Source organism: Mustela putorius, unplaced genomic scaffold, assembly GCF_011764305.1.
Source record: "Mustela putorius furo isolate JIRA1106 unplaced genomic scaffold, ASM1176430v1.1 tig00537227_pilon_pilon_pilon, whole genome shotgun sequence".
Lineage (NCBI taxonomy): Eukaryota > Metazoa > Chordata > Mammalia > Carnivora > Mustelidae > Mustela > Mustela putorius.
In genome coordinates this window covers 2897647-2911004 of record NW_025422368.1, presented here as the reverse complement: position 1 = coordinate 2911004, position 13358 = coordinate 2897647, and positions in this window count along the sequence as shown.

Sequence of the window (13358 nt, the reverse complement as noted above, 5' to 3'; positions counted from 1 at the left end):
TGCGTAAAGCTCAATGGCACGAAACGTCACGCTGTTCCGGACTAGAGGCTCTTAGTGTGACCTAAGTAAAGTTAGGCGGGAGTCATTACGTGAAGGGTGGAAGGATACTTATATTTATTGAGCACCTACTAAAGAGTGTTTGGAGCTGCCCAGATCGCCTCCCATCACCAGATCTCTCTTCCAGATTGGAGGGTTTTCCCTCCTCTGCATTCTCAAACCATGTCATTTGGGCCTCATCGCTAGCACTTTTTTTCTACCCTTTATTATTTAACTGTCACCTCTGTATATAGATCGGTCTCTGACAGACTGTGGTATCCTTCAGAGCCTGGGCTTTATCCCATTCTTATAAATAGTTATTGTTACAAATGTTGGATGGGATGGAAGCCATCATCATCTTGTATACCAAACAGCAGCCACTTGGCCACTTGGCATGATGGAAATCGATGAGGGAAGTAAATGCAGATCGGAAATTGGGAAATCTGGATGAGAGCTTCAGTTCAGTCTGTGCCTGAGGTCAGGCCTTGGTGTTCTTACCCATAAACAAAAATTTTGAAGCATGTGATCTCTTAGCTCCTTTCCAACCCCTGGACTGCAAAAATCGAGTTACTTTTCCCAACTCATCTCTGGCTCCTGTTTCCTTCATTGCTTCTCTTTGACCTCCTCTTCCTAAGCTATGACAATAGCCCCCAGCCTCAGCCCCACTCCTCCCAAAGGCAGCCAAAGAGCAACAGGCCAGGGCTGCTTCCAGAGTCACAGCCATCCCACACAAGGTCTCCTGGCTCCTTCCAGGAACTCGCTAGCTAGTTTGGGCCTGAAATGGAAAGATGTCAGAAGAAGGTGTTTTCAGAGTGTTACTGATGGTGATTCCACCTGAGATTTTCTGATCAGGTCCCAGGTGTGGGGCTGGCCCTTTCAGCGAATCCTCCATCTGTTGGCATTCTCAGGATTTAATCGATAATTTGTGCTTGGTATCTAAACGCATTTGATCAAACAACTTTATTGAGATATAATCGACATACAATAAACCCGACATATTTAAGGTGTACAATTTTGTAAGTTATGTATATACCCATGAAAATATCACCACAGTCAAGACAGTGAATATCCCGTCACTTCCAAAAGTGTCTTTGCGCTCTTTTTGTAATTCTTCCCTCTCACTCTCTCATCCCCAGGAAACAACTAATCTGCTTTTGGTCACTAGTTGAGTTTGCATTTTCTAAAATTCTACATAAATGAAATCACGGGGTATATGCTCTTGTGGGGGAGGAGTGTCTGGCTCCTTTTATTCCGCATAATTACCTTAAGATTCATCCATTGTTTTATTGCTGAGTAGTATGCTCCTCTGTGGTTATACCACAGACTGCTTATGATTCACCTGTTGACAGATGGACATTTGGTGGTTTCCAATTTAGGGCTGTTATAAATAAAGCTGCTATGAACGTGTGTGCCAAATCTGTCTGGACGTACTTTTCATCTTCTCTTGGGAAACCCTTAGGAAGGAATGGCTGTGCCACGTGGTGGATGTATGCTTCACTTTTTGAGAAATTGCCAAACTGTTTTCCAAAATGCTTGTATCATTTTAAATTCCTATCAGCGGCGTATGAATGTTCCATTTGTTCCCCAACCTTTCCAAAGCTGGTGTTGTCATTCTTTTTCATTGTGGCCATTCTAGTAGGATGTAGTGGTATTTCGTTGTGATTTTCATTCGCATTTCCATAATAACTAATGATACTGAAAATCTTTTCAGATGCATACTTGTCATCCATATGTCTTCCATGGGGAATCTTATTATGTCTCCTTTTTGTAGGTGAAGATCCTGAGGCTAATCCATAACTAATCCTAATAAGTCCACAATCAAGAGAGTGGCCATATCTGTGCAAGTCATTTGTCCGGTTTTAAAAATCGAGTGGCTTCACTTAATCCTGCATTTTGAAAGTTCTTTATATATTTTTAATTCAAATCCTTCATCAAATATGTGATGTACATTTCTTCTAGTCTGTGTCTTGTCTTCTCATCCTTTAACAGTGTTCTTCCAGGAGCAGAAGTTCATAATCATGAAGATGTACAAATTTTCAAAGTTTTTAATTTATGAATCATGCTTTTGGTGTTCCATTTAAGAAATGTTTGCCTAACCCGAGGTCACAAAATGTTCTGTGTTTTCTTCTAGAAGTTTCATGGTTTTAGATTTTGCATTAAGTCAATAAACCATCAATACTTTTTTTTAAATTTTGAAACAGTTTATACTTGTGCATGGAATTCCACATGTTAATGTTAACATCTTATATAACCATAGTATAATTACTGAAAACCAGGATATTAATGTTGGTATAACACTATTAAGTGATTTACAGACCTCATTCAGACATCACCTGTTGTTCCACTAATATCCTTTTCCTTGTACAACATCCAATCTGGGATCCGACATTACATTCCCTTGTCATGTCTCCTTAGTCTCCTCAATCTGAGACAGTTATTCAGTCTTTCCCAAAGAGTACAGTTGACCCTTGAGTGGCATAGGTTTGAACTGTGCAGATCTACTTATGTGTGGGTTTTTCCTGATAAATATGATACATCTGCATATAACTTTTAATTCCCCCAAAACTTAACTGCTAATAACCCACTGTTGACCAGAAGGCTTACTAATGACATAAGCATAACAGAACATAAACATAAACAGTCAGTTAACACATATTTTGCATATTATACAAATATGTTGTATTCTTACAGCAAAGTAAGCTGGAGGAAAGAATGTTACTAAGAAAATCATAAGGAAGAGAAAATACATTCATAGTGCTATCCTGTATTTATCGAAAAAAAAATCTGCTTATATGTGGACCAGTGCTGTTCAAACCCATGTTGCTCAAGGGTCAACTATATTTGATGGTGATGTAATAGATTTAATTGCTACCCCCCTTAACTTACTCTGGTTGTTTAATATTAAATTCTGGCTTTCAGGCCAAAATTTTAGGGAGGAAAAAGAAATATTTACTATGACCAATGTTTTGTTACAGCCTAGGATACTTTCTTCAACAGCTTTGCCAGAGACAGGTTATAAAGAGGGCACAGCTGGCCTACCAAAAAGGGCAGGAACCCAGACTTCAATCAGCCCCAGGTTGCTTTTGGAAAGAGCCCAGACTTAAGCTGAGAGTATTCTCATAGCTCAAGAAGAAGAAAAAGAGAAGGTCTAGTCTTTTCGTGACTTACCAGGGATATTTTACATATGATCTTATTAATTCTTTCCTAACTTCTTTCCTTTTTCAGTCTGTGCTGTATATCATAATAATACATTTCTTGTGTTTATTCCCACCCTACCCCCAACATAAGGCTACCTTCTTTTTAGTTGCCTTAAAATAACCTCTCTCTAGCTCTAGAAGTTACATGTGGTTTGACTATTTAGATAATTTAGCAAAGAAGTCTGTGTTTAACTTATCCAAAGTCTTCATGTTTTTCTGCATCATGAAAGTTTTTAGGTTGAAGTGAAAAGAGCATTGAACTCGGAATCCAGTGGATCCCACCATCTAGCTATGTGGCCTTTGGCAAGGTATTTAACATCTCTAAATAGGTCTTCTTATTTGCAAAGTGGAGATGATAATGGAACATTGTGAGAATCATGCAAAATATAAGTAAGCATTCAGTGAACTTGAGTTGTCTGAATATCTCTGCCTCCTCTTCAGACTGAACAGCTCTCATCTATTTGGTTAGCTCTCACAGGCTAGTATCCTTGCCCTGCTGAAACATTGCTGAAAGATCAGGATCTTTTCCCATCCAATGAGGCCTCTCAAAGCCCAGAGTTCAGATGTGAAAGTGATTTTTGAACCAGGGTAGGATCATTCATTCATTAAATGCTGAGTACATTAGTGTGGGCCAGGAACTTTATGCGTTATAGGAAAACAAAGACAAAAACACTGAGTACCTACCCAGTATGTCACATGAATTTCCCCTAACACACTTACAACAATTCTGTAAAGTAGGTTTTACAACCTGCATTTTGCATTTTGCAGAGGAACAGAAATAGAGGATGTGCACTTGGCATCAGGTAAATACAAACCAAAACCACAATGAGATACCACCTCACACCAGTCAGAATGGCTAAAATTAACAAGTCAGGAAATGACAGATGCTGGCGAGGATGCAGAGAAAGGGGAAACCTCCTACACTGTTGGTGGGAATGCAAGCTGGTGCAACCACTCTGGAAAACAGCATGGAGGTTCCTCAAAAAGTTGAAAATAGAACTACTCCGTGACCCAGCAATTGCACTACTGGGCATTTACCCTAAAGATACAAACGTAGTGATCCAAAGGGGCACGTGCACCCAAAGGTTTATAGCAGCAATGTCTACAATAGCTGAACTATGGAAAGAACCTAGATGTCCATCAACAGATGAATGGATAAAGAAGATGTGGTATATATACACAATGGAATACTATGCAGCCATCAAAAGAAATGAAATCTTGCCATTTGCGATGATGTGGATGGAACTAGAGGGTATCATGCTTAGTGAAATAAGTCAATCGGAGAAAGACAACTATCATATGATCTCCCTGATATGAGGAAGTGGAGATGCAACATGGGGGGTTTGGGGAATAAGAAAAGAATAAATGAAACAAGATGGGATCAGGAGGGAGATAAACCATAAGTGACTCTTAATCTCACAAGACAAACTGAGGGTTGTTGGGTAGGGGGGTCGGGGGAAGGTGGTGGGGTTATGGACACTGGGGAGGGTGTGTGCTATGGTGAGTGCTGTGAAGTGTGTAAACCTGGTGATTCACAGACCTGTACTCCTGGGGATAAAAATACATTATATGTTTATTTTAAAATTTTTTTAAATTTTTAATTTAATTTAAAAAAAGAGAAAGAAATAGAAGATGTGGGCACTTTCCTAAAGGCATTCATAAGCCAATCAGAAGAATATAAGATATGGTATATGAAAAGCTGCTAGAAATACAAGATAAACTATAAGAGATGTTGAGAGGAGATACAAGATGAACAGTCATGTAACTGGTAAAGACAGGTGCTATTCCCACTGCCTAGAAGCCTTCCCCTCAGTCCTTCACTGTGAAATTTCTACTCCTTCAAGAGTCAATCAAAGCATCACCTCCCCTGTGAAGGCTTCTCTCTGATTCTCCCAGACAAACTTAGGTTCTTCTCCCTTTGTGCCACTTAGTCCTTGGTCCCTCCTATCTTTATGTGGTGACATTGTTGATTTGCTTTTCTGTTTTCCCCAGAGACTGTGAGCTTCTTGGGATCAGGGTGAACAGACTCAATTTCATCCAGAGCTTGATAATAAAAAATTAGAAAACATAAGGTTGGAGAAGAAGGGAAAAGTTAGGAGTGTGATTATGAATAAAACCTCAGGAGTAGGGTGCCTGGGAGGCTCAGTCGGTTGAGCATCTGCCTTCAGCTCCAGTCATGACCCCAGGGTCCTGGGATCAAGTCTGGAGTCAGGATCCCCACTCAGCCGGGAGCTTGCTTCTCCCTCCACCTGCCACCTGCTGGTGCTCTCGCGCTCTCTCTCTCTCTCACTCACACTCTGTCAAGTAAATAAAATCTTCATTTAAAAAAATTGCTCAGGGGCACCTGGGTGGCTCAGTGGGTTAAAGCCTCTGCCTTTGGCTCAGGTCATGGTCTCAGGGTCCTAGGATCGAGCCCCACATCAGGCTCTCTGCTCAGCAGGGAGCCTGCTTCCCTCTCTCTCTGCCTTTCTGCCTGCTTGTGATCTCTCTCTCTGTCAAATAAATAAATTAAATATATTTTTTAAAATGCTCAGAAGTATGAATTTAAAGAGCATATTTGGTCAAGGGGTGGGTGGTTCTTGTAAGGTAATAATAAGGGCTATAGAACAAGTGGATTAAGAACCAAGGATTTGGACTTGATTCTGGATTTCTTAGAGAGTCATTGAAGGTTTCTAAGCAGAGGAATTATATGCTCTATTTTTCATTTTAGAGAGAATAGTCTGGGTACCGAGTAGGTAGTGTGTAAAAACAGGGCAATCCAAAAGAAGCTATTGGCTTGGTCCAAGTGAAAGACAATGAGAACCCCAAACCATCAGGATGCCCATAGAAATGGAAACACTTTCAGACCAGGTTGGGGGTGGGGTGGTACGTGGGCGGTTCAATCAGTTAAGCATTTGACTCTTGATAGCTCAGGTCTTGATCCTAGGGTCATAAGTTCAAGCCCCACACTGGGCCATGCTGGGCACGGACCTACATTAAAAAAAAAAAAAAAAAAAAAAAAAAAAAAGACCAGATGGGAGAACCAACTGGAATATCAACAGATATATCCAGGTAATTTCAAAAGAAAAAAGTGTGGAGGATGACTGGGAAATTGGGAAAGTATTGAGACCATTGGCAAAATAGGAAAGCTGAGGAATGGTTTGTGGGAGGACAGAATAAGAATGGTTTAGATGGGGCGCCCACATTGGGCTCTCTGCTCAGCAGGGAGCCTGCTTCCTCCTCTCTCTCTCTTTGCCTGCCTCTCTACTTACTTGTGATCTCTGTCAAATAAATAAATAAAATATTTTATCTATTTATTTTTTTTTAAAGATTTTATTTATTTATTTGACAGAGAGAGATTACAAGTAGGCAGAGAGGCAGGCAGGCAGGACTCAATCCCAGGACCCTGAGATCATGACCTGAGCCGAAGGCAGCGGCTTAACCCACTGAGCAACCCAGGCGCCCAATAAAATACTAAAAAAAAAAAAAAAAAAAGAATGGTTTAGATGTGTTGGGCTTGAAACAGGTACAGCTGTAAAATTCTATTAGGATCTTAGGTAATGTCTCTGGTTTATTTCCCATATTCTTTCTTCTGATACTTAATGTTCTGATAGCCATGTTGACCATAGCAACATATTAAAGGCTCAGAATTTAACCACTGATGCTCCCAGTCAAGATAATCATATTTAAAGAGGCCTTTTGGGGGTGCCTGGGTGGCTCAGTGGGTTAAAGCCTCTGCCTTCGGCTAGAGTCATGATCCTGGGGTCCTGAGATAGAGTCATGATCCCGGGGTCCTGGGATCGAGCCCCACATTGGGCTTTCTGCTCAGTGGGAAGCCTGCTTCCTTCTCTCTCTCTCTGCCTGCCTATGCCTACTTGTGATCTCTCTCTGTCAAATAAATAAATAAAATCTTTTAAAAAAACAAATAAAGAGGCCTTTGGGATATGGATTTGCCCAGTAGATGGTTCTAAGCAAAGACCTCCAGCCAACACTGCTGAAGGCAAGTAGGAGGCCAGAAACAAGAAGGCAGGTCACAGAGGGTTCAAGTGAGATCTGAGTTCAAACCCCTGCTCCAACACTTCTCTCTTTGAAGACTTGGTGTTTTCCTATAGGAAGAACAATGGGAATAATAAACTGTAAACTTACTGTAAGCATTAAATGTAAAGTACTAGTACAGTTCTCAACATATAGAAAACATTAGATAACATAAGCTACTATTAGCATTATTATTATTAATTATTATCATTATCATTGTCAGTAGCTCATATGGACATCCTCTGTAGACTGTGATCTCCTTGGAAGTAGGGGCCATCTTACTTCTTTCTTTCTTTTTTTTTTTTTCAAGATTTTATTTATTTATTCGACAGAGATCACAAGTAGGCAGAGAGACAGGCAGAGAGAGAGGGGAGGAAGCAGGCTCCCGGCTGAGCAGAGAGACCGATGTGGGGCTCGATCCCAGGACCCTGAGACCATGACCCCAGCTGAAGACAGAGGCTTTAACACATTGAGTCACCCAGGTGCCCCATCTTACTTATTTCTGTATCCTTAGCTCAGGGTATAGGACATACAAAACTTTTGTTTGTTTGTTTGGGTACTGAGATTAGGGGTGCCTGGGTAGCTCAGTCAGTTAAGTGTCTGCCTTTGCCTCAGGTCATGATCCCAGGGTTCCGGGATCCAGTCCTGTATCAGGATCCCTTCTCAGCGGGGTGTCTGCTTCTCTCTCTGCCCCTCCCCCTGACTTATGCTCTCTCTTCCTCCCTCTACCTCTCTTTCTCTCTCTCTTTCTGACAAATAAATAAAATCTTTAAAAAAGAAACTGAGATTAAACCATTGCTATGATATGTATTTTTAATAAGCCCCTTATTTTGCAATAATTTTAGATTTATTGCAAAGTTGCAAAGATAATATGGAGAGTTCCCCAATACCTCTCACCCAGTTCCTCCCACTGATATTATTTTATGTGTCTATAGAATATTTGTCAAAACTAAGAAACCAACATTGGTATATCGCTATAAACTAAATTCTAGATTTTATTTGGATTTTTAAAAAATATTTTATTTTTAAGTAATCTCTACACTTAACATGGGCCTTGAACTCATGACCCCAAGATCAAGAGTCGCAGGCTCTACCAATTGAGCCAGCCAGGCACTCACTGCCCCCTGACTTTTGAAAAAAGTGGTTTTGGGTTTTTTTTAATTTTTTTAAAAAATATTTTATTTATTTATTTGACAGGCAGAGATCATAAGTAGGCAGAGAGGTAGGCAGAGAGAGGAGGAAGTAGGTTCCCCGCTGAGCAGAGAGCCCGATGTGGGGCTCGATCCCAAGACCCTGAGATCATGACCTGAGCCAAAGGCAGAGGATTTAACCACTGAGCCACTCAAGTGCCCCAACTTATTTGAATTTGATCATTTTTCCACTGATGTCCTCTTTCTGTTCTGAGATTCAATCCAGGGTACCACATTGCTTTTATTGTCATCTCTCCCCAGTCTCCCCTGGTCTGAGGCAGTTTCTCAGTCTTTCTTTGTTTTTCATAACCTTGACAGTCTTGAGGAAAACATGCAAGGTATCCTCTAAACTGTCCTGCAATCTGGATTTGTCTGATATTCTTCTCATAGTTGGATTGGGGTATGGATTTGTGGGGAAAAAATTCACGGAGGTGAAGTGTTTCCCATGTCATCATATCAGGGGACACGTGAATACCCATTTGACAACTCTGGTGAGGTTAACCTTGATCACATGGTTAAGGTAGAGTTTGCTAGATGTCTTCCCTATGAAGTTACTATTTTTCCTTCCCTAACCCCATCTCCCTCTTTTCTTGGAAAAACAACACTCTGTATTCTATTCTTTAGAAGCATGGTCACCAAGTCTAGCCCAAGGTGGGAGAGGTATTAAGTTCTTGCCTTCTGGAGAGCAGAGTATCTACATACATTGGAAATCTCCTGGAAGGAAAATTTATCCTCTTGTCCCCATTTGTTTGTTTTTTTATTTGTTTGTTTATTCAACCACTTATTTATATCAGTGTTATGGACTGAACTGTATTCCTCCGAAGAAGAAATGTTGAAGTCCTAACTCCCAGTACTTCCGAGTATGATCTTATTTGGAAATAAGCTCTTCGCAGATTTAACCAGGTTCAGATCATTAGGACAGATCCCAATCCAATATGACTGGTATTTTTGTAAAAAGGGGAAATTTGGACAGATACACACAGAGGGAAGCCAACATGAAGATGCCCATGTGATGCCAGAAGCAGAGATTAGCCTGATGCATCTGCGAGCCAGGGGTTGCCAAGAATAGATGGTTACCACTAGAAGCTAGGAAAAGGCAAGAAAGGGTTCTACCCAGAGTCTCAGAAAGAACATGGCCCTCCTAGCACTTTGACTTTGGACTTCTAGCCTCCAGAACCATGAAGCCATAAATTTCTGTTGTTTTGAAACACATAATCAATGGTACTTTGTTGTAGCAGCCTTAGCAAATGAATATGATCCCTATGCACTTGTATATTGATTTTCTACCTTATTTAATCCAAAATTATATTATTTAATGGTTGCATAAAATTTTTTTCAGCTTTGACCTTTGAGAGTCCTTTCAGGTTGGTTCTTACATCTCTTTAATATGTTCCCATCTTTTTGGTTTTTTGAGCACTTCCTTACTTTCTTATACTAAGGTGTTCTAGTTCATCTTGTATTTCCTGTACCAGACCTAGAACCAGCTATTTCTCAAAAGAGTTTTGCTTCCTTTTGTTGGAGAATGGTAGTTAGAAACCAAGATCTGGGTGCTAGTTGTGCTCACTGCTATTGGAGTGCCATTGCTTCTAGGCCCACTCAGAGAACGGAGTTAGATAATACATACACTAAAACCTGTAGATACACATATCTAGAGTTGCTTCTGTATTCACCCATCTGTATATATATTAAGTGAAATATGAGTTCATACTGGGTCTCTGATTTCTAACCAAACATCACAGGATACATTCCAGCCTGTCCCTCTTACTTATCTGTGACTTCTCCCACCAACAGTGAGAAATCTGGTTTCCTCAGGTGCCTAGGTAGCTTAGTGAGCTAAAGCCTCTGCCTTCAGCTCAGGTCATGATCCCAGGGTCCTGAGATTGAGTGCCGCATCGGGCTCTCTTCTCACTGGGGAGCCTGCTTCTCCCTCTCTCTCTGCCTGCCTCTCTGCCTACTTGTGATCTCTCCCTGTCAAATAAATAAATAAAATCTTAAAAAAAAAAAAAAAGGAAATCTGACTTCCCAATATCCATAACTTACTTGTTCAACCCAAGTATACATGAAAGCAGTTTCAAAAATTTGTAATCTATAAGCCCATGAGAAACTTTATCAACTAGAGCACAGTGTTCATGTAGATTATGCTGTACATTTATCTTTATCCTTAAAGTTCTCCAGCAAAACCCTGAGGTTTTTTAAAGATATTACTTATTTACTTGAGAGAGAACACAAGAGCAAGAGAGAGAGAAAACACAGAGGGAGAGGAGGAGAGAGAAGCAGTGAGCAGAGAGCCCAATGAGGATCTGAGGACCCCAGGATCATGACTTGAGCCAAAGGCAGATGCTTAAACAACTGAGCCATCCAGGTGCCCCAAAACACTGTTTTCTAAAGTTACTTAGGTCAGCAACTTTTTGCCCCACCCCCTTTATTGTATTTATGTCATAGAACTATAATACAGTTAGATTTATTTGCAACAGTCTACATTCTACCCCAGAATACCATAGCATCCCTGTTTTTTTTTTTAAGTGCTTATGAAGTATGTGTTGGATGGACAGATATAAATCTTAAGCTCTCTGAGAGCATAATTTCTCCCTATTTGTGTCCATATAACCTATTTACATCCACATAAATAGATGCTCTGTGAATCTACTGAATATACTTTTATTCATTCAATTGCAAAGAAGTAAATCTCAGATCCCCAGTTGCTGCTCCTTGTCTACTAACGATTCCCAGTTCCCAAACTGGCTGGCTGACTCCAGCCCAGTCTAGAAAAGTGCCATGCTGTCCTCCCATCTCTTCTCCCAAATTCTAGTATAAAGTCATATTCTCCAGAAAGCCCTCTTTAATTTATTCCGGGGCCAGGTTTCCCTCTCCTATTGTACCCTGACTGTCCTCTGGGCCTTTTAGACTCTCTGGCCGTTACCCTAAGAGCAAGGGGGAAAAAGAGGAAAAGAGAGAAGAGGGCTGAAGGGGTGGGACGGCCAGGAGACCTCTTGGGATGGGCTGCACTAGCCCAGAAATTCAGGAACAATGGTAGAGCTTCCAGAAGAGGTACAATGCTCCTCCCTTCACCTCTCAGTTCCCTTTGCTCCCACCAAAAACACCAACTTCTACTTGTATCAGTTCCAAACTCCTTAAATGGTAGCTGGTGGCCCAGAGATGAAGAGGATGTGGGACCCCTGTCCTCAGAGTACTCCAAATCCAACCAGAAAAGTAGGGCACATGAAAAGATAAACAAAAATTTAAGACAGCAACACAACGATGTGGATGAAATAAAAGGAAAGAGGAGAGCTGACCCAGCCACTGAGGAAGAGGTGATAGAATTTGGTGTATATTGAAGGGAATGAGGGTTCTATTCCTGGGAGCTGAAAGCATAGGGTCCAGAGGAAGAAATCTCCTCTGAGTATCAGTTAGGCCGCACATCTGCTTCTCCTAATCTCTGTTCAGGCCCAGAGGTGGGAGACCACCAAGGGGATTTTGGGGAGGTTGAACCAGCCAGTGCTTTCAGGTTCACTGTCTGCAGGGCCATGGATGGTAGATGGGAGCCCAGGTCTTTTTTTAATTTATTTGACATAGGCAGAGAGGCAGGCAGAAGGAGAGGGGGAAGTAGGCTCCCCGCAGAGCAGAGAGCCCAATGCCCATGCTGGATGCTGGGCTCTATCTCAGGGCCCTGGGATCATGACCTGAGCTGAAGGCAGAGGCTTAAGCCACTGAGCCACCCAGGTGCCTTATGCGTATGGGAGGGAGGAGACCTGGCATTTCAGCGGAGGTGTTCTGAGGAGGAGAGAGTCACATGAGGAGGACTGGGTACCGCAGGACCAACAGGAAGGCTGTGTGGGAGAGAGACTGCTGGAACTGGAGGCTGGAGGCCAGCTGAGATTATCGCAACAGTTCCCACCCAGCCCACACCAGACTTGGGCCACGTCCTAATGTGGTCACTGATCGACATCCCCAGGTCTTTCCGTCTGGGAAATGGGCCATCACTGTCATTCCTCAGACTCAAAGCTCGAAGGGTCTAGGCAAGCCCTTTCCTTCACCCCTTGTTCTCTAAAGGAAGCCAGCCCCTGGGGTGTCAGGGATTTGGACAGACAGGCTGTGTGTGTGAGAGACACAGTGCATAAGGGAGCCAGAGAAGAGAGCATCCCAGGCAAGAGAAGGAGGAGGTCCAGCAGCGTTTACTTCTGGAAAAGCCTGTTTTCACAGTCCTGGCAAAGCTTTCAGCTAACTCTTCTGTCACAAGGAGGCTCGAGTCCCACAGGTCTGCCCCTTGGCCTGTGCTCCATCCTGAGCACTTGGCAGGTCCTGAGGTTCCCACTGTTTCCAGGGCTGCGGTAAAGGGCATCCCAGAGGGAGGAAAAAGCTAAATCCCAGAGTCTCAGTCTGCAAGAAAAAGACTAGTTAGACTCCAACGCCCACACAGTGCAGCTCTGGACGTCTGTGCTGGAGGGTTGGGGGAAAGGGCAGTGTGGTGCCCCCGGCGTGGTGGTGGTCCTGGACTGGGCGTCCGGCACACAGGGCAGGGAGGGAGAAGGTGGGCAGGTGGGAGCAATAAACAGAGCAAATCTCTTGTAAGGGCGGTGGTGATGTGGGAGGGGGGATGGGGAGTTTGAGAAGAGAGCACTGAGAAGGAAGGGCGGATGGGAGAGGCTCCCACGGAAGGCTCTCCTGCAATATAACCCACAAAGGAGAAGGATGACCATTTAAAATGTCACACTGGAATCCTGCAGGGAGCACATCCATCTCTTTCTCATCCCAAACTTCCTTTGGACTTCCTGTCCGATGCGGGAGCAACAAGCTGGAGCCCATCCGCAGGGCAAAATAAACAGTGATAAGGGTTTGGGGACAGGACAGAGCTCTCCACCCTGGGCTCACAGCTTGGGGCAGGTCACAGAGTCTCTGCAGAGTGGAGAAGAGCTTCGCCCTC